Source organism: Arachis hypogaea, chromosome 5 (genome assembly GCF_003086295.3).
Source record: "Arachis hypogaea cultivar Tifrunner chromosome 5, arahy.Tifrunner.gnm2.J5K5, whole genome shotgun sequence".
NCBI lineage: Eukaryota > Viridiplantae > Streptophyta > Magnoliopsida > Fabales > Fabaceae > Arachis > Arachis hypogaea.
Window position 1 is genome coordinate 34,839,885 of NC_092040.1, and position 19,403 is coordinate 34,859,287.

The window sequence follows — 19,403 nt, forward strand, 5'->3', positions numbered from 1 at the left end:
GGGTTTGAGTCCTTGCATGGGCTCCTAGGGTTTTATAACGTGGCCAACGTGGCCCTTGTTGTTGGGCTGTTTCCATACTTTATTGGGCCAGCTTACCCCGGACCCTACAAGCCCATTATATGCCTTTTATATACCCCGGTCCCTTATAAGCCCATTATATGCCTTCATTAATCATTAGAATTGGCGGTAGCCACAGCACACATGTTTCAAACGAAATATTAGTCCAATATATAAAATTAAGCCAAAGTTTTATTCAAAAAAAGAAAGAGATTGAGAAAAAAAAAAGGATTACATGTGTGTTTGCCTAACGTGTTAGGCTGTGTTTCGTTTAACGTTAGAAAGAAGAGAAATACGTATGATTGCATTGAAGGCTTTCTCTTTATATTTGGGTACTTTTTTTTTCTCTAAATGTCAACGTAATTTTATGTTTTTAATGTGCGTTTTTTTTTTTGTGACTGAACATAACACAAAGAAAAAAAACCTAAGAAAAAGAGTAGTACTCTTCTCTAATAATAATGTCTAAATTATTAGGAGGCAGTAACTACTCTAGATACACCTGCTTGTTAAAACAGCAGTCTTAGACATTAAATCAGCTGCTCTGTTTGCTGTTCTCTAAGAATATGTTTTTGGTTAATAACAACACTAGAGAAATTTCGAGCAGCATGTTTAACTAAGTGAACAAATTTCTCCTTATTCCATGGATCATCTTGGTGGAAGATGTTATTGTTCATATCCCTCCAAATCCACCAAAAGGCCACTGCAAAGAGAAACTCATTTTTATTGAGGTTAGAACAAATCCAAGACACAAAATCCAAACTAGAGTCCTCAGCGGTCATTCTCAAATTTAAGCTAATCCAAATCTGACGAGTTTTTTGGCAGTCCTAAAGCAGTGGTTAATATCCTCTAGAGCAAGATAACATCTCTGATAAAAATCAGAAGTAGAAAGACCTCTTTGAAACCGGTAACTAGCTGTGGAAACTCCGTTGTTGAGGCAAAGCCAGAGCAGACACTTTATCTTCTCCGGTATTTGATGAGCGGATAATTTGTACGCTTTTTGGCATTGTTTTTAGTATGTTTTTAGTATGTTCTAGTTAGTTTTTAGTATATTTTTATTAGTTTTTAGTTAAAATTCACTTTTCTGGACTTTACTATGAGTTTGTGTGTTTTTCTGTGATTTCAGGTATTTTCTGGCTAAAATTGAGGAACTTGAGCAAAAATCTGATTCAGAGACTAAAAAGGACTGCAGATGCTGTTGGATTCTGACCTCCCTGCACTCGAAGTGGATTTTCTGGAGCTACAGAAGCCCAATTGGCGCGCTCTCAACGGCAATGGAAAGTAGACATTCTGGGCTTTCCAGCAATATATGATAGTCATTACTTTGCCCAAGATTTGATGGCCCAAACCGGCGTTCAAAGTCACCTTCAGAATTCCTAGCGTTAAACGCCGGAACTGGCACAAGGATGGGAGTTAAACGCCCAAACTGGCATAAAAGCTGACGTTTAACTCCAAGAAGAGTCTCTGCACGAAAATGCTTCAATGCTCAGCCCAAGCACACACCAAGTGGGCCCGGAAGTGGATTTTTATGTCATTTACTCATATTTGTAAACCCTAAGCTACTAGTTCTCTATAAGTAGGACCTTTTGCTATTGTATTTTGATCTTTGGATCATTTTTAGATCTTTTGATCACGTTTGGAGGCTGGCCATTCGGCCATGCCTAGACCTTGTTCTTATGTATTTTCAACGGTGGAGTTTCTACACACCATAGATTAAGGTGTGGAGCTTTGCTGTACCTCGAGTATTAATGCAATCACTATTGTTCTTCTATTCAATTCCGCTTGTTCTTGTTCTAAGATATCACTTGTTCTTCAACATGATGAATGTGATGATCCGTGACGCTCATCATCATTCTCACCTATGAACGTGTGCCTGACAACCACCTCCGTTCTACCTTAGATTGGGTGGATATCTCTTGGATTCTTTAACCGGAATCTTCGTGGTATAAGCTAGAACTGATGGCGGTATTCAAGAGAATCCGGAAGGTCTAAACCTTGTCTGTGGTATTCTGAGTAGGATTCAATGATTGAATGACTGTGACGAGCTTCAAACTCCTGATGGCTGGGCGTTAGTGACAGACGCAAAAGAATCACTGGATTCTATTCCGACCTGATTGAGAACCGAGAGATGAATAGCCGTGCCGTGACAGGGTGCATTGAACATTTTCACTGAGAGGATGGGAGGTAGCCACTAACAACGGTGAAACCCTTGCATACAGCTTGCCATGGAAAGGAGTAAGAAGGATTGGATGAAGACAGTAGGAAAGCAGAGAGACGGAAGGGACCAAGCATCTCCATACGCTTATCTGAAATTCCTACCAATGAATTACATAAGTATCTCTATCTTTATCTTTATGTTTTATTCATCATCCATAACCATTTGAGTTTGCCTGACTAAGATTTACAAGGTGACCATAGCTTGCTTCATACCAACAATCTCTGTGGGATCGACCCTTACTCGCGTAAGGTTTATTACTTGGACGACCTAGTACACTTGCTGGTTAGTTGTGCGAAGTTGTGTTTATGCCATGGTATTGAACACCAAGTCTTTGGATTCATTACCGGGGATTATTTGAGTTGTAGTGATCACAATTTCGTCCACCAAGTTTTTGGCGCCGTTGCCGGGGATTGTTCGAGTATGGACAACTGACGGTTCATCTTGTTGCTTAGATTAGGTATTTTTCTTCAGAGTTCTTAAGAATGAATTCTAGTGTTTCAAGGTGATGTTCCTATCATCACCAAAGCTGATTGATTTTCATCAATTTAGCTCTTGAATGCAATGTCCTGCTGAAGCTTGTTCAGCCATGTCTAATTTCTTTAGACTGAAGCTTTAGACTAACATTGCATGATTCCTAGAATTCTCATTAAGAATTTTGATATTTTTATTTTTCCTCTTTACTTAATTTTCAAAAAAATCCAAAAATGTTTCTTGTTTGAGTCTAGAGTCTCATGTTAAGTTTGGTGTCAATTGCATGTTTCTGTTCTTTTTGCATTCATGCATGTGTCTTCATTAATCTTCAAGTTGTTCTTGATGATTTCATTGCTCTGATCTTTAAATTCTCTTGACTTGACTGTTTATGTGTCTCATATGCATTCTCATATTGTTAGTTTCAGTAGTATACAAACTTCTAAGTTTGGTGTCTTGCATGCATTGTTATTTGATTTTAGTTGCATTTTGATTATTCCTTACTATTAAAAATCCAAAAATATTTTTAATTTGTGTCTTTTCAAGTCAATAATATAGAGAATTGAAGATTCAGAACATACTGCAGAGAAATTATACAGAAAAAGCTGGACATTCAAAACGCCCAGTGAAGAAGGCAAACTGGCGTTTAAACGCCAGCCAGGGTGCCTGGCTGGGCGTTTAACGCCCAAAAGGGTAGTAGTTTGGGCGTTAAACGCCAGAATGTGCACCATTCTGGGCGTTTAACGCCAGGATGGCACAAGAAGGAAGATTTTGTTTTCAAATCAAATTTTTTTAGTTTTCAAAATCTTTTCAAAATCAAATCTTTTTCAAATCAAATCTTTTCAATCAAATCTTTTTCAAAATCAACTTCTTTCCATTTTTAAAGATACTTGCTATCAATTAATGATTTGATTCAACATTTCAAGTAGGTTGCCTTTTCTGTTGAGAAAGGTTTAATGTTTGAATCATATCTTTTCTTGTTAGCCAAGTTATTAATTTTTTAAAATCAAATCTTTTTAAAATGTTTTTCAAATCATATATTCTCAATCACATCTTTTTTTTAAAAACCAATCATATCTTCTTAACCACATCTTTTTCTAAATAGTTTTCAATCATATCTTTTTAATTTCTAACTTCAAAATCTTTTTCAAAAATCACTTGATTTCTTTTCCACTCTTGGTTTTCGAAAATCAATTAGTGTTTTTCAAAATGTTTTCAAAATTTTTTACTTAATTTTCGAAAAATTTCTTCCCCTCTTCTCACATCCTTCTATTTATGGACTAACACTATTCCTCAATGAACAATTCGAACTCCATCTTCTTTGATAAGTTCGAATTTTCCACCTATGCCTTCTATTTTTCTTTTCCTCTGACACCTCAAGGAATCTCTATACTGTGACGTAGAGGATTCCATATTTTCTTGTTCTCTTCTCTTTCATATGAGCAGGAGCAAAGACAAAAGCATTCTTGTTGAGGCTGATCCTGAACCTGAAAGGACCTTGAAGCGAAAGCTAAGAGAAGCTAAGGCACAATTCTCTGTAGAGGACCTAACAGAAATCTTCAAAGAAGAAGAACCCATGGCAGCCGAAAACAACAACAATGCCAACAATGCAAGGAAGGTGCTGGGTGACTTTACTGCACCTACTCCCGACTTCTATGGGAGAAGCATCTCTATCCCTGCCATTGGAGCAAACAACTTTGAGCTTAAGCCTCAATTAGTTTCTCTAATGCAACAGAATTGCAAGTTCCATGGACTTCCATTGGAAGATCCTCATCAGTTTTTAGCTGAATTCTTGCAAATCTGTGACACTGTCAAGACCAATGGGGTTGACCCTGAGGTCTACAGACTTATGCTATTTCCTTTTGCTGTAAGAGACAAAGCTAGAGTATGGTTGGACTCACAACCTAAAGAGAGTCTGAACTCTTGGGAAAAGCTAGTCAATGCCTTCTTGGCAAAGTTCTTTCCACCTCAAAAATTGAGTAAGCTTAGAGTGGAAGTCCAAACCTTCAGACAGAAGGAAGGAGAATCCCTTTATGAAGCTTGGGAAAGATACAAACAATTAATCAGAAAGTGTCCCTCTGATATGCTTTCTGAATGGAGCATCATAAGTATTTTCTATGATGGTCTCTCTGAACTATCCAAGATATCTTTGGATAGCTCTGCTGGAGGATCTCTTCATCTGAAGAAGACGCCTACAGAAGCTCAAGAACTAATTGAAATGGTTGCAAATAACCAATTCATGTACACTTCTGAAAGGAATCCTGTGAACAATGGGACTAATCAAAAGAAAGGAGTTCTTGAGATTGACACTCTGAATGCCATATTGGCTCAGAACAAAATATTGACTCAACAAGTCAATATGATTTCTCAAAGTCTGTCTGGAAAGCAAAATGCACCAAGCAGTACTAAGGAAGCTTCATCTGAAGAAGAAGCTTATGATTCTGAGAACCCTTCAATGGAAGAGGTGAATTACATAGGAGAACCCTATGGAAACACCTATAATCCTTCATGGAGAAATCATCTCTCATGGAAGGATCAACAGAGACCTCAACAAGGTTTCAACAATAATAATGGTGGAAGAAACAGGTTTAGCAATGGCAAGCCTTTTCCATCATCTTCTCAGCAACAGACAGAGAGTTCTAAGCAGAACAACTCTGATTTAGCAACCATGGTCTCTGATCTAATCAAAACCACTCAAAGTTTCATGACTGAAACAAGGTCCTCCATTAGAAATTTGGAGGCACAAGTGGGTCAGCTGAGTAAGAAAATTACTGAACTCCCTCCTAGTACTCTTCCAAGCAATACGGAAGAAAATCCAAAAGGAGAGTGCAAGGCCATCAACATGGCCGAATTTGGAGAGGAGGAAGAGGCAGTGAACGCCACTGAGGAAGACCTCAATGGACGTCCACTGGCCTCCAATGAGTTCCCTAATGAGGAACCCTGGGAATCTGAGGCTCAAAATGAGACCATAGAGATTCCATTAGACTTACTTCTGCCATTCATGAGCTCTGATGAGTATTCTTCCTCTGAAGAGGATGAGTATGTCACTGAAGAGCAAGTTGCTAAATACCTTGGAGCAATCATGAAGCTAAATGACAAGTTATTTAGTAATGAGACTTGGGAGGATGAACCCCCTTTGCTCACCAAAGAATTGGATGACTTGTCTAGGCAGAAACTGCCTCAAAAGAGACAAGATCTTGGGAAGTTTTCAATACCTTGTACCATAGGCACCATGACCTTCAAGAAGGCTTTGTGTGACATAGGGTCAAGTGTAAACCTCATGCCTCTCTCTGTAATGGAGAAGCTAGGGATCTTTGAGGTGCAAGCTGCAAAAATCTCACTAGAGATGGCAGACAACTCAAGAAAACAAGCTTATGGACTTGTAGAGGATGTTCTGGTAAAAGTTGAAGACCATTACATCCCTACTGATTTCATAGTCCTAGAGACTGGGAAGTGCATGGATGAATCCATCATCCTTGGCAAACCCTTCCTAGCCACAGCAAAGGCTGTGATTGATGTTGATAGAGGAGAATTGATCATTCAAGTGAATGAAGAATCCTTTGTGTTTAAGGCTCAAGGATATCCCTCTGTCACCATGGAGAGGAAGCATGAAGAGCTTCTCTCAAAACAGAGTTAAACAGAGCCCCCACAGTCAAACTCTAAGTTTGGTGTTGGGAGGCCACAACCAAATTCTAAGTTTGGTGTTGAACCCCCACATTCAAACTCTAAGTTTGGTGTTGGGAGGTTCCAACATTGCTCTGAGAATCCCTGAGGCTCCATGAGAGCCCTCTGTCAAGCTACTGACATTAAAGAAGCGCTTATTGGGAGGCAACCCAATGTTACATTTTATCTATTTTTCCTTTGTTATTTTATGTTTTCTGTAGGTTGATGATCATGAGAAGTCACAAAATCAATTGAAAAAACAAAAACAGAAAGAAAAACATAAAGAAAAATAGCACACCCTGGAGGAGACTTAGCTGGCGTTTAAACACCAGTAAGGCTAGCAGATGGGCGTTTAACGCCCAGTCTGGCACCATTCTGGGCGTTTAACGCCAGAAAGGGGCACCAGACTGGCGTTAAATGCCAGAGAAGGGCAAGAACTTGGTGTTAAACGCCAGAAATGGGCACCAGCCCGGTGTTTAATGCCAGAGTTGGCACAAAGAGCAATTTTGCTCGCCACTTGGTGCAGGAATGACTTTTCCTTGACACCTCAGGATCTGTGGACCCCACAGGATCCCCACCTACCCCACCACTCTCTCTCTTCTTCACCCATTCACCAATCACCTCTTCCCCAAAAACCCTTCACCTATCAAATTCCATCTTTCTCTTCACCACTCACATCCATCCTTCATAAAACCCCACCTACCTCACCATTCAAATTCAAACCACTTTCCCTCCCAAACCCACCCTCCCATAGCCGAAACCTACCCCTCCCCCCTCCCCTATATAAAGCCATCTCCATCTCCTTCATTTCTTCTTCTTCTACTCTCTTCTTTCTTCTTTTGCTCGAAGACGAGCAAACCTTTTAAGTTTGGTGTGGTAAAAGCATTGCTTTTTGTTTTTCCATAACCATTTATGGCATCCAAGGCCGGAGAAACCTCTAGAAAGAGGAAAGGGAAGGCAAAAGCTTCCACCTCCGAGTCATGGGAGATGGAGAGATTCATCTCAAGGGTGCATCAAGACCACTTCTATGAAGTTGTGGCCTTGAAGAAGGTGATCCCCGAAGTCCCTTTCAAACTCAAAAAGAGTGAATATCCGGAGATCCGACATGAGATCTGAAGAAGAGGTTGGGAAGTTCTTACCAACCCCATTCAACAAGTCGGAATCTTAATGGTTCAAGAGTTCTATGCCAATGCATGGATCACCAAGAACCATGATCAAAGTGTGAACCCGGACCCAAAGAATTGGCTTACTATGGTTCGGGGGAAATACTTGGATTTTAGTCCGGAAAATGTAAGGTTGGCATTCAACTTGCCCATGATGCAAGGAGATGAACATCCTTACACTAGAAGGGTCAACTTTGATCAAAGGTTGGACCAAGTCCTCACAGTCATTTGTGAAGAGGGCGCCCAATGGAAGAGAGATTCAAGAGGGAAGCCGGTTCAATTGAGAAGGCATGACCTCAAGCCCGTGGCTAGGGGATGGTTGGAGTTCATCCAACGCTCAATCATTCCCACTAGCAACCGGTCCGAAGTTACTATAGATCGGGCTATCATGATTCATAGCATCATGATTGGAGAAGAAATAAAAGTTCATGAGGTGATATCCCAAGAACTTTATAAGGTGGCGGACAAGTCCTCTACCTTGGTAAGGTTAGCCTTTCCTCATCTCATTTGTCACCTCTGTTATTCAGTTGGAGTTGACATAGAGGGAGACATCCCTATTGATGAGGACAAGCCCATTACTAAGAAGAGGATGGAGCAAACAAGAGACCCCTCTCATCATCAAATCCCTGAGATGCCTCAAGGGATGCACTTTCCTCCACAAAACTATTAGGAGCAACTAAATACCTCCCTAGGAGAATTGAGTTCCAACATGGGACAACTAAGGGTAGAGCACCAAGAGCATTCCATTCTCCTCCATAAAATAAGAGAAGATCAAAGAATCATGAGAGAGGAGCAACAAAGACAAGGAAGAGACATTGAGGAGCTCAAGCACTCCATAGGATCTTCAAGAGGAAGAACAAGTCGCCATCACTAAGGTGGACCCGTTCTTTAATTTCCTTGTTCTTTATTTTTCTGTTTTTCGAAAATTATGCTTATGTTTATCTATGTTTGTGTCTTGTGATCATTAGTGTCTTAGTGTCTATGCCTTAAAGTTATGAATGTCCTATGAATCCATCACCTTTCTTAAATGATAAGTATTCTTAATTGAAAAAGAGAAGAATTGCATGAATTTTGAATTTTATAACAGTTTAATTATTTTGATGTGGTGGCAATATTTTTGTTTTCTGAATGTATGCTTAAACAGTGCATATGTCTTTTGAATTTGTGGTTCATGAATGTTGGCTCTTGAAAGAATGATGAAAAAGGAGAAATGTTACTGAGGATCTGAAAAATCATAAAAATGATTCTTGAAGCAAGAAAAAGCAGTGAATACAAAAAAAAACGAGAAGGAGAAAAACGAAAAAAAAGGGGAGAAAAGAAAACGAAAAAAAGAGAGAAAAAGAAAAAAAATAAAGTTGTGATACAAGGCAAAAAGAGTGTGCTTAAGAACCCTGGACACCTCTAATTGGGGACTCTAGCAAAGCTGAGTCACAATCTGAAAAGGTTCACCCAATTATGTGTCTGTGGCATGTATGTATCCGGTGGTAATACTGGAAGACAGAGTGCTTTGGGCCACGGCCAAGACTCAATAAGTAGCTGTGTTCAAAAATCATCATAATTAACTAGGACAATCAATGACACTATCTGGATTCTGAGTTCCTAAAGAAGCCAATCATTCTAAATTTCAAAGGATAGAGTGAGATGCCAAAACTGTTCAGAGGCAAAAAGCTAAAAGCCCCGCTCATGTAATTAATACTGATCTTCATAGATATTTTTGGAATTCATTGTATATTCTCTTCTTTTTATCTTATTTGATTTTCAGTTGCTTGGGGACAAGCAACAATTTAAGTTTGGTGTTGTGATGAGCGGATAATTTGTACGCTTTTTGGCATTGTTTTTAGTATGTTTTTAGTATGTTCTAGTTAGTTTTTAGTATATTTTTATTAGTTTTTAGTTAAAATTTACTTTTCTGGACTTTACTATGAGTTTGTGTGTTTTTCTGTGATTTCAGGTATTTTCTGGCTGAAATTGAGGGACTTGAGCAAAAATCTGATTCAGAGACTAAAAAGGACTGCAGATGTTGTTGGATTCTGACCTCCCTGCACTCGAAGTGGATTTTCTGGAGCTATAGAAGCCCAATTGGCACGATCTCAACGGCGTTGGAAAGTAGACATTCTGGGCTTTCCAGCAATATATGATAGTTATTACTTTGCCCAAGATTTGATGGCCCAAACCGGCGTTCAAAGTCACCTTCAGAATTTCCAGCGTTAAACGCCGGAACTGGCACAAGGATGGGAGTTAAACGCCCAAACTGGCATAAAAGCTGGCGTTTAACTCCAAGAAGAGTCTCTGTACGAAAATGCTTCAATGCTCAGCCCAAGCACACACCAAGTGGGCCCGGAAGTGGATTTTTATGTCATTTACTCATATTTGTAAACCCTAAGCTACTAGTTCTCTATAAGTAGGACCTTTTGCTATTGTATTTTGATCTTTGGATCATTTTTAGATCTTTTGATCACGTTTGGAGGCTGGCCATTTGGCCATGCCTAGACCTTGTTCTTATGTATTTTCAACAGTGGAGTTTCTACACACCATAGATTAAGGTGTGGAGCTCTGCTGTACCTCGAGTATTAATGCAATTACTATTGTTCTTCTATTCAATTCCGCTTGTTCTTGTTCTAAGATATCACTTGTTCTTCAACTTGATGAATGTGATGATCCGTGACGCTCATCATCATTCTCACCTATGAACGCGTGCCTGACAACCACCTCCGTTCTACCTTAGATTGGGTGGATATCTCTTGGATTCTTTAACCGGAATCTTTGTGGTATAATCTAGAACTGATGGCGGCATTCAAGAGAATCCGGAAGGTCTAAACCTTGTCTGTGGTATTTTGAGTAGGATTCAATGATTGAATGACTGTGACTAGCTTCAAACTCCTGAAGGCTGGGCGTTAGTGACAGACGCAAAAGAATCACTGGATTCTATTCCGACCTGATTGAGAACCGAGAGATGAATAGCCGTGCCGTGACAGGGTGCGTTGAACATTTTCACTGAGATGATGGGAGGTAGCCACTGACAACGGTGAAACCCTTGCATACAGCTTGCCATGGAAAGGAGTAAGAAGGATTGGATGAAGACAATAGGAAAGCAGAGAGACGAAAGGGACCAAGCATCTCCATACGCTTATCTGAAATTCCTACCAATGAATTACATAAGTATCTCTATCTTTATCTTTATGTTTTATTCATCATCCATAACCATTTGAGTTTGCCTGACTAAGATTTACAAGGTGACTATAGCTTGCTTCATACCAACAATCTCTGTGGGATCGACCCTTACTCGCGTAAGGTTTATTACTTGGACGACCCAGTACACTTGCTGGTTAGTTGTGCGAAGTTGTGTTTATGCCATGGTATTGAACACCAAGTCTTTGGATTCATTACCGGGGATTATTTGAGTTGTAGTGATCACAATTTCGTCTACCAGTATTCTCAAACGCCAAAGCCAAAGCCAGTTTTCATTATCATTCCAGCTAAATTTCTTCTTCAATAGCCATTCTTAATGTGCGTTTACAAAAAGTTATAAATTATAGGTTTTGGGTTTAGTTTATTCTTTTTTTTATCAATTCTAATTTTTATTTCCTTGTTTGTAGTCTCTTTAGTATTCAAATATTTTAAATATATAATTATATTTTTTTATTAAATTTTTACTTTTGATTTTTTTATAAAAAAATTATTTTTTGTTTAGCTCTATTAAAATTTATAAGTATAATTCTGGTATATTAATTTATTATTATAATATAAATTATTGATCTCACTAAAAAGCACAAAGTAAATAAAAAATTAATTATAACTAAGAATAAAGTCATAAATAATTAAAATTTATAGTTTAAAATAGTATTAAATAAAAGAGTACTATAGTATTAAAAAATTATAACTAATATAATTTAATAAAGTATATTTTGATATATTTTTCATATATTATTTTTGCTTTTGATATAAAAATATATTTTGCTAATTTTTATATATTATTTTTATTTTAGTAAATATTAATTTTTTTATAAAATTAATTAATAATATCTATGTAAATATCTAAATTAAAATGATAGAATAATATAAAAAAATTATTTAAGTTGATATCTATTTTAGTAATTTTTTATCTAAAAGTAATCTTGAGTAGTATAATCCAAACAGTATTTACTTTATTATAATTCATTTTGATATAAAGATTACCAAACATAAATCACTTTAACACAAACTTACTTTTCATCAAAATCAAGTTTGCAAAATCAATTTTATGAAAACTCCCGTTTACAAACTGAAATCCAAACACACACTTAGAGTTTGCCAATTCGGGAGTTAAACCTTAAAGTAGTTTCATAAATTGCATTCGAAATTTAAAGTAGTCATTGAAATTAATAATTCCTCAAATTAATTTTTGAAATTGTACTTCAGGACTCAAATTCATCCTTCAGGCCATTTCTATCCAAGTGACATGATAAAGAGGGATTTATGCCAATTCGAAAAATTAGATAAAATAATTTCGTTGTGAGTATAGTCCAAATCGGCAATGGATCCTCTCAATCAAAATTCAATTTAAGATAATGTCACAATTCAAACTAAATTTAACCGAGAGTATTTCGACTCCCGGGTCGTTCTCCCTAGAAACTAGTGACAACAAGTGCATACAATTTTGGTTGTGGAAAACAAGGGGTGTTTTCTATGAAGAAGTAAGTAATAAAGGAATTAAAGAACAAGGCAAAATTGTAATTAATAAACTAATAAAAGTAACTATGTAATATAAACAAGTGAGACTATAAAAGTAACTATGTATGTAATATAAACAAGTAAGACTATAAAGTGATGGAAATGTGATTTAAAACATAAATGAAACCTTGACTTGTGATGAGTTATGAAATCACTTCCTTGCCATAACCACAACTATGATAATTATGATGGATTAATCTCACTAAGTCAACCCTTAACATCGAAGGATAAGTCAAGTGAGCATAACTGTTATTAATCTACAAATCCTAGTTAACTTACTAATTACCTTAGTAAAAAGCTAGTGTTAGTGGAAACAATAACAACTAACAACCAAGAATTATCACTAAATATTAGACATTATGGCTCTAGCAATCCATACACTCATTTTTCCAATCTAAAGAGTGAAAATCTATCCCATAACTAAGATTGACATTTTATCAAATACATGGATGGCATAATCATAAAATATGGTAAAATTGGTAAATTAATGAAAGTTATAAACCATAAATGATCGAAATCAATAAAAGTAACTCAACGAACATATAAAAGCCATCAAACATCAAATTAAATAACTAGAAATCCAAAATTGTAAGACTATGTAAATATTGACAAGAGAGATGAAAATAAGAGAAAATATAGAACGAGCAATGTATTAAAAGAGACAATTAAAGAAAAACTTACAATGAAAGTTGCTAGAATCCAAAAACAAACTTGAAGTATAAAATGCTACAAACCCTAACTAAAATCCTAAGAGAGAATTTCCTAATCTACACTACTCCTACTACTACTATGTGTTTTTCCTAAACTAAGATGGCTCTCTTGATAAGTGTTGAATTCCCTTTGATATAGCACTCCAATTCAGCCTTCAAGCCCTCTAAAATGGGCCAAGAGACCTCAGAAATCGCGAAGCACATGTTTCATTAATAAAATCACGTGCAGGGACCTGTGCGGACGCACAGATGTGTGCGTCCGCACACTTGGCTGAAAATCCTCCTATGCGTACGCACAGGTGCTTGTGCGCACGCACACATCGCTATGTGTGCTTTTCCTTGTTTTCTTCATGTGCTCTCCCTTGTACATGCTTCCTTCTACTTTTGGCCATCCATTCTTGCCTCTAAGGCCTGAAATCACTCAACAAACATATCGCGGCATCAAATGGAATAAAAGTGGGATTAAATTGCTCAATTTAAGCACAAAAATGCATGTTTTTCACATTTAGGTTCAATTTAGGGATCAAACACAAAAGTATGCTATTTTAGTGAATAAGTGTGAGTTTATATGATGAAATCCACTCAATTCAAGCTAAAATATATTGTCAAATATGGACTTATTAATTTTCCCACACTTAAACAATAGCATTTCCTCATGCTAAACCAAACAAGAAGAATGATCAAAGGGAAACAACTTATTGAATGCAACTACCTATATGCATGCAAGTATGCTATATGCTATCTATATCTATCTATCTATCTACAGTATCCTATTGATTTGGTGAAAACAAACAATCAAATAACTCAATGCAAGAAAATAACTCAATGCAATCACAATCTAGAGAATTGATTTAACTCATCAAAATGAAGCAACTTGCAAAAATACATGATAAGAAGTATGGAAACATGGAGTTGAGTGATCGAACCCTCACTAGGTGTGTATACACTCTCAACGCTCGGTGTTTTAGGGTCTAATCACTCAAGTCTCCTCTATGCTTTCAAGGTTTTACTTTTCATCTAACAATCAACAAATATGTGATGCATGAATGCAAGTATCATGAGGTCTTTAGAGGGATGTAATGGGGTTAGGGTTAAGGTAGGATAAATATGGCTAAGTGGACTAAGGAATTGGGTCTTTGATTAGCTCAAGTGTCCAACTCAACCAAACAATAAAATATGCATCCTAACTTCCCATAATCACACTTTTTATGCACATTCATGCATCTTTTTCATCCAAATCCATATATGCATTTCTTATTCATCATTTTTTTCTTTTTCTTTGGGATCACTTTTGTCTCATCTTATTATTATTATTATTATTATTATTATTATTATTATTATTATTATTATTATTATTATTATTATTATTATTTCATTTTTTTCATCATTTTTTTCTTTTTGCTATGACCAATGCATATGGTTAAAGCAAATTGATACATGAATGTGCACCTATTTTTCAAATTTTTTAATAAGTACCCAAAATAAACATTTTCTCTACCAATGCTTCCCAAAATTTTTTTCACACTTAAATGAAACACACTCTTCAACCTAAACTAATCAAAGATGCAATTCAAGGTAATTCATGATTTTTCACTTAGGGTTGTAATGTGGTGATATTAATAACAATGGGGTAAATAAGGCTCAAAGGGGTTAACAATGGTGGATGTAAGGGTAGGTCCATATAGGTGAGTGAGTCTAATTCAAAAATGGCCTCAATCATGCTAAATGCATTCAAAACATCAAACATTGAAAATAAAGAATCAAGCAAAACTAAGATTACAATCATAGAAGGAGCATAGCACACAATGAACAAAATTTGTGGTTATAATGTGTAACCACTCATTAAGCCTCAACAACTCACAAGGTTGCTTTGTTCTATCTCTCTTTTATGTTCTATAAAAATCATTCAAGCAAGTTTTAAAGACAATTTTCCAAATCAATTCAATAGAATGCCCTTGAAACAAAATTCTTGAAAAATTCTTGTTGTTTTTCACCAAAATTATTTCCTATATGTATGATGTGATGGATGCAATTTTTTAAAAAAATTCCTAGTGCTATTCCTAATTTTCAACAACCAAAAATTAACATGAACAATTAGGACAAAATTGAACTAGGCACATGCTATTCACAACATCCAATCACAACCAATATCTATACTATATATACCATGAAAATACTATATATATACATATATATATATATATATATATATATATATATATATATTAACTAGAGTAAAGATGCAATAATAAAAAAATACTAACAAATATCTACAAGAAACATAATAAAAGAAAACAAAAAATGAAGTGCAAAGTGTTCGAACAAAAAAGTTTACGCCCTAAAAATGGTGAATCCTCCCCCACACTTAAACTTTGCACAGTCCTCCGTACACGAACACAATTCTGGGGGTGTATCTCAAGAGCTCCACCTTCAGTTGGCAGATGCAGGAACTCGGGTTGCATGAAAATTGTCAAGTTCAATGCATTCTTGGCATCTCCCTCTTCGGCAGCCTCCTCCTCTCCCGACTCCTTGCCGTTATGTCTCCTCCTCAAAAAGAGCGAATAAGGTGTAATTAGGAATCATCGGGCAAGTAGCACAAAAAGATAAAGGGCGGAGCTAATAAGCATCTATTGAGGAAGTTTGTATAGTGGTGTGGTATGATGAAAAAATGAGCCATGTGTGCATTCCAATTATGCGTGCGGTTGGAACACACACAACGGCCAGTTAAAACGGCATCCACACGATCAAAAAGGTAAATATGAATTCCTCAATTAAATGGCCTAAGTTGCAAGCAATAGATGAACATCAATTAAGGACAAGCATACTTAGGGAACTACCACAAGAGTGAATTGAGTTTAGGAATTATTGGATATTGAAGTTGTGCATCTGAAAGTGCAAAATTGATAGAAGATAGCACAATTAACAATAACCAATTCAATAATGAACCAAAAATTTGTTATTCATTATGAAACATAAAGAAAAAGTCACATGGGAAGGTACTTGTTACAAAAAGTGTCAAGCTTGATAAGAATCAAGTTGAGTCACTCAAACAAATGCAAAGCATTAACAAGGAACAAGTACCAGTCATGTGATGAATTTAATATGAAAATTATGATAAACAAGTAATTTCAACTCAAATCACTTAATCCAATGTACTTACATAATTGTCCTAGTGGTACAATTAAAACATGAGTTATCAAACACACTAGATACTAATAAATTGAGGCAAAGTATAAGTGCATTGATGAAATTTAATCAACAAGCGACCCAATCAAACATCAAACAAACACTTGTAATTTATTCAAGTAGCAACAAGTGAACCAAAACTGACACAACTACTAAAGTGAAAATGAAATGTAATAAAGACTAAGTAAAACAAGTAGAAAAATATGGAAAAAGCAAGAAAAAAGAGGGATGGAAGGGGCGGAAGTGCGTTAGGGCTTAAAGAAAAGTGAATAAATTTTTTTTTTTGCCAAAACAGCACTTATGCGTACGCACAAGTATGTGTTCGTACGCACACTAGGTAAAAAGGGAAGGGGTGCGTCCGCACGAATCGTGTGAATGCTCCAGACAAAGGGGTGTGTAAGAGGTGTGCGCACGCACAAGTGTGTGCACACGCACATAAGAGTCTTTTTTTGTAGGATCATGTGTGCACGCGCACAAACAACCGTGCGCGCGCACAGAAGGAAAAAAAGGTGAGGATGTTCCCGCGCACAAGCTGTGCCATCACTCCCATCAGAGGGGATGCAAGTTGGCGTGCGGACGCACACGTCTGTACGGCCGCACAAAGAGCACAAGAAGGGGGACGTGTGCGTACACACAGAGCAGTGCGCACGCACAGGACGTGAAACAAGGAGGTTTGTGCGCACGCACAGATGCCCTATTTTTCAAAAAAAACTTCTTCAAATTCTAAGGTCCTCCATCTTATTTCAACACATTTTTCAACCCCAAACATTCAAAATCCATCAAATCATGATCCATATGGAACTTAACCTATAAAAAGTCAAAAATTAAACTAACCTAAGCTAACCAAAACAAGCAAACATGCAAGAAACTAAAATTAAAACAAGTAAAGGATAGGAACAATGTTACCATGGTGGGGTGTCTCCCACCTAGCACTTTGGTTTATAGTCCTTAAGTTGGACTTGTTGAGGAGACTCTTGCTAGGGTGGCTTGTGTTTCCACTCCTCCTTGAATCTCCATCCATGCTTGCACTTCAAGGCTCCTCTGGGATCCCATATTCTAGGCCTCCGGTCACCTTCTTCTTGATCACTATGCTTCAAGCCGGATGGACAAGCTTTCAAATGACCCTTAAAACAACCCAACATTCTCCGGAAACCACTCAATTGTGCTTCACACTATGATTGAGTTCCAATTCTTGAATTGGTTTTCTTGAAGAGCTTTGGATTCCTTTGGCAACCAATACTCCTTTCTCCACCATGTACCAACCCAAGAAGGACCTTGAGTTGGTAACCGTCTCCAAGATACCATGTTAGTGGAGGCCAATGAAGCTCATAGATGAAATTGCCACCCACTCAATATGTTCTTGGAACGGAATTGCTTCCTCACCAACTTTCTTTTCCCCATCACTCAAGTCATAACAAGGAGGTTGTGAGAAGTCTACCTCCATGTCTCTCTCAAACTCAATGGGAAGAAGCTCATTAGAATCATTGAGGGGATCGACCAAGGAGGACGAAAAATCACTTATGATGGAATCCTCATTTTGATCAATCTCCCTCAACTCCTCCTTTCTCTCCTCCGATTCATATACTTCCCTTTCTTCCTCTAGTTGCACTTCAAGCTCTAACCTTTCTTCTTTTCCTTGTGGCTCCATGCTCTCTTCTTCACTACAAGCCTTAGTTGATCCCTCACATTCCTCAAGAGGAATGCCTTGATCGGATGAGCGTAGGAGGATTAAGCGGTTTACCGCTTTGCCTATGGTAGCCATGAACTCCCCTTGTGTCCTTCGAAATCCTTCTTGCTCTTGTATAAAAGCTTGAAGGTCTTGATGGTCTTGGGCCAATGGTGAGATAACTTCATATTGGGGTGAAAATGAAGGTTCATAAATTGGGAGAAAGATTGTATATGTCGCAGGTGACTCATGTTGGCAAGTGTTTAGAGGTGGTATGTAAAAAGGTGGATGTTGGTACTGGTGTGATGTTTGAAAATGTGGTGATTGAGGATGATGTTGGGGGTATCAGTTATAGAAATATGGTGGTGGAGGTGTATAATCAAAGTAAAATCCACCATATCCTTGGTTTCGGTATGCTTAATGGGAAGAGTTTTGCTCATTGTAGTGTAGAAGAGGTTGATCCCTCCAAAATTGATGTTCCAATCCCATGATGTAATCCAAAATTGAAGTTATCAAGTCCTACAAAATGATAACAACCAAACTCCAAACCAAGAGGGTGATAACTCATAGAAGAAATAGAAAATTAAAACTAAAGACATCAAATAACAAAAGAAATAAAATCCTAATTAATAGCAAAAACAAGCAAACAACCCAAAAAGTATCTATTTACACTATGGACATATTTACAACAACCAAAATAAAGCACTCATGATGCTAGCTCTCCGGCAACGGTGCCAATTTGATAAAGAGGGTTTTATGCCAATTCGGAAAACTAGATAAAGTAATTCCGTTGTGAGTATAGTCCAAACTAGCAATAGATCCTCTCAATCAAAATTCAATTCAAGATAATGTCACAATTCAAACCAAATTTAACCGAGAGTAATTCGACTCCCGGGTCGTTCTCCCTAGGAACTAGTGACAACAAGTGCATACAATTTTGGTTGTGAAAAGCAAGGGGTGTTTTCAATGAAGAAATAAGCAACAAAGGAATTAAAGAACAAGGCAAAATTGTAATTAATAAACTAATAAAAGAACTAAAAGAACTATGTATGTAATATAAACAAGTAAGACTATAAAGTGATAGAAATGTGATTTAAAACATAAATGAAACCTTGACTTGGGATGAGTTATGGAATCCCTTCCTTGCCATAACCACAACTATGATAATTATGATGGATTAATCTCACTAAGTCAATGCTTAACATCGAAGGATAAGTCAAGTGAGCATAATTGTTATTAATCCACAAATCCTAGCTAACTTACTAATTACCTTAGTAAAAAGCTAGCGTTAGTGGAAACAATAACAACTAACAACCCAAGAATTATCACTAAATGTTGGACATTATGGCTCTAGCAATCCATACACTCATTTCCCCAAGCCAAAGGGTGGAAATCTACCCCATAACTAAGATTGACATTTTATCAAACACATAGAGAGCATAATCATAAAACATGGCAAAATTGGTAAATTAATAAAAGCTATGAACCATAAATGATCGAAATCAATAAAAGTAACTCAACAAACATATAAAAGCCATCAAACATCAAATTAAACAACTAAAAAT

General features: G+C 36.9%; 1 non-coding gene across 1 annotated transcript; it reads right to left on the minus strand.

The window, feature by feature from the left end:
- Nucleotides 1-4,721: 4,721 nt before the first annotated feature.
- Nucleotides 4,722-4,829, minus strand: LOC112804399 (small nucleolar RNA R71). The gene has a single exon (XR_003203006.1). It is a non-coding gene; the product is annotated as a small nucleolar RNA R71 (small nucleolar RNA).
- Nucleotides 4,830-19,403: the final 14,574 nt, after the last annotated feature.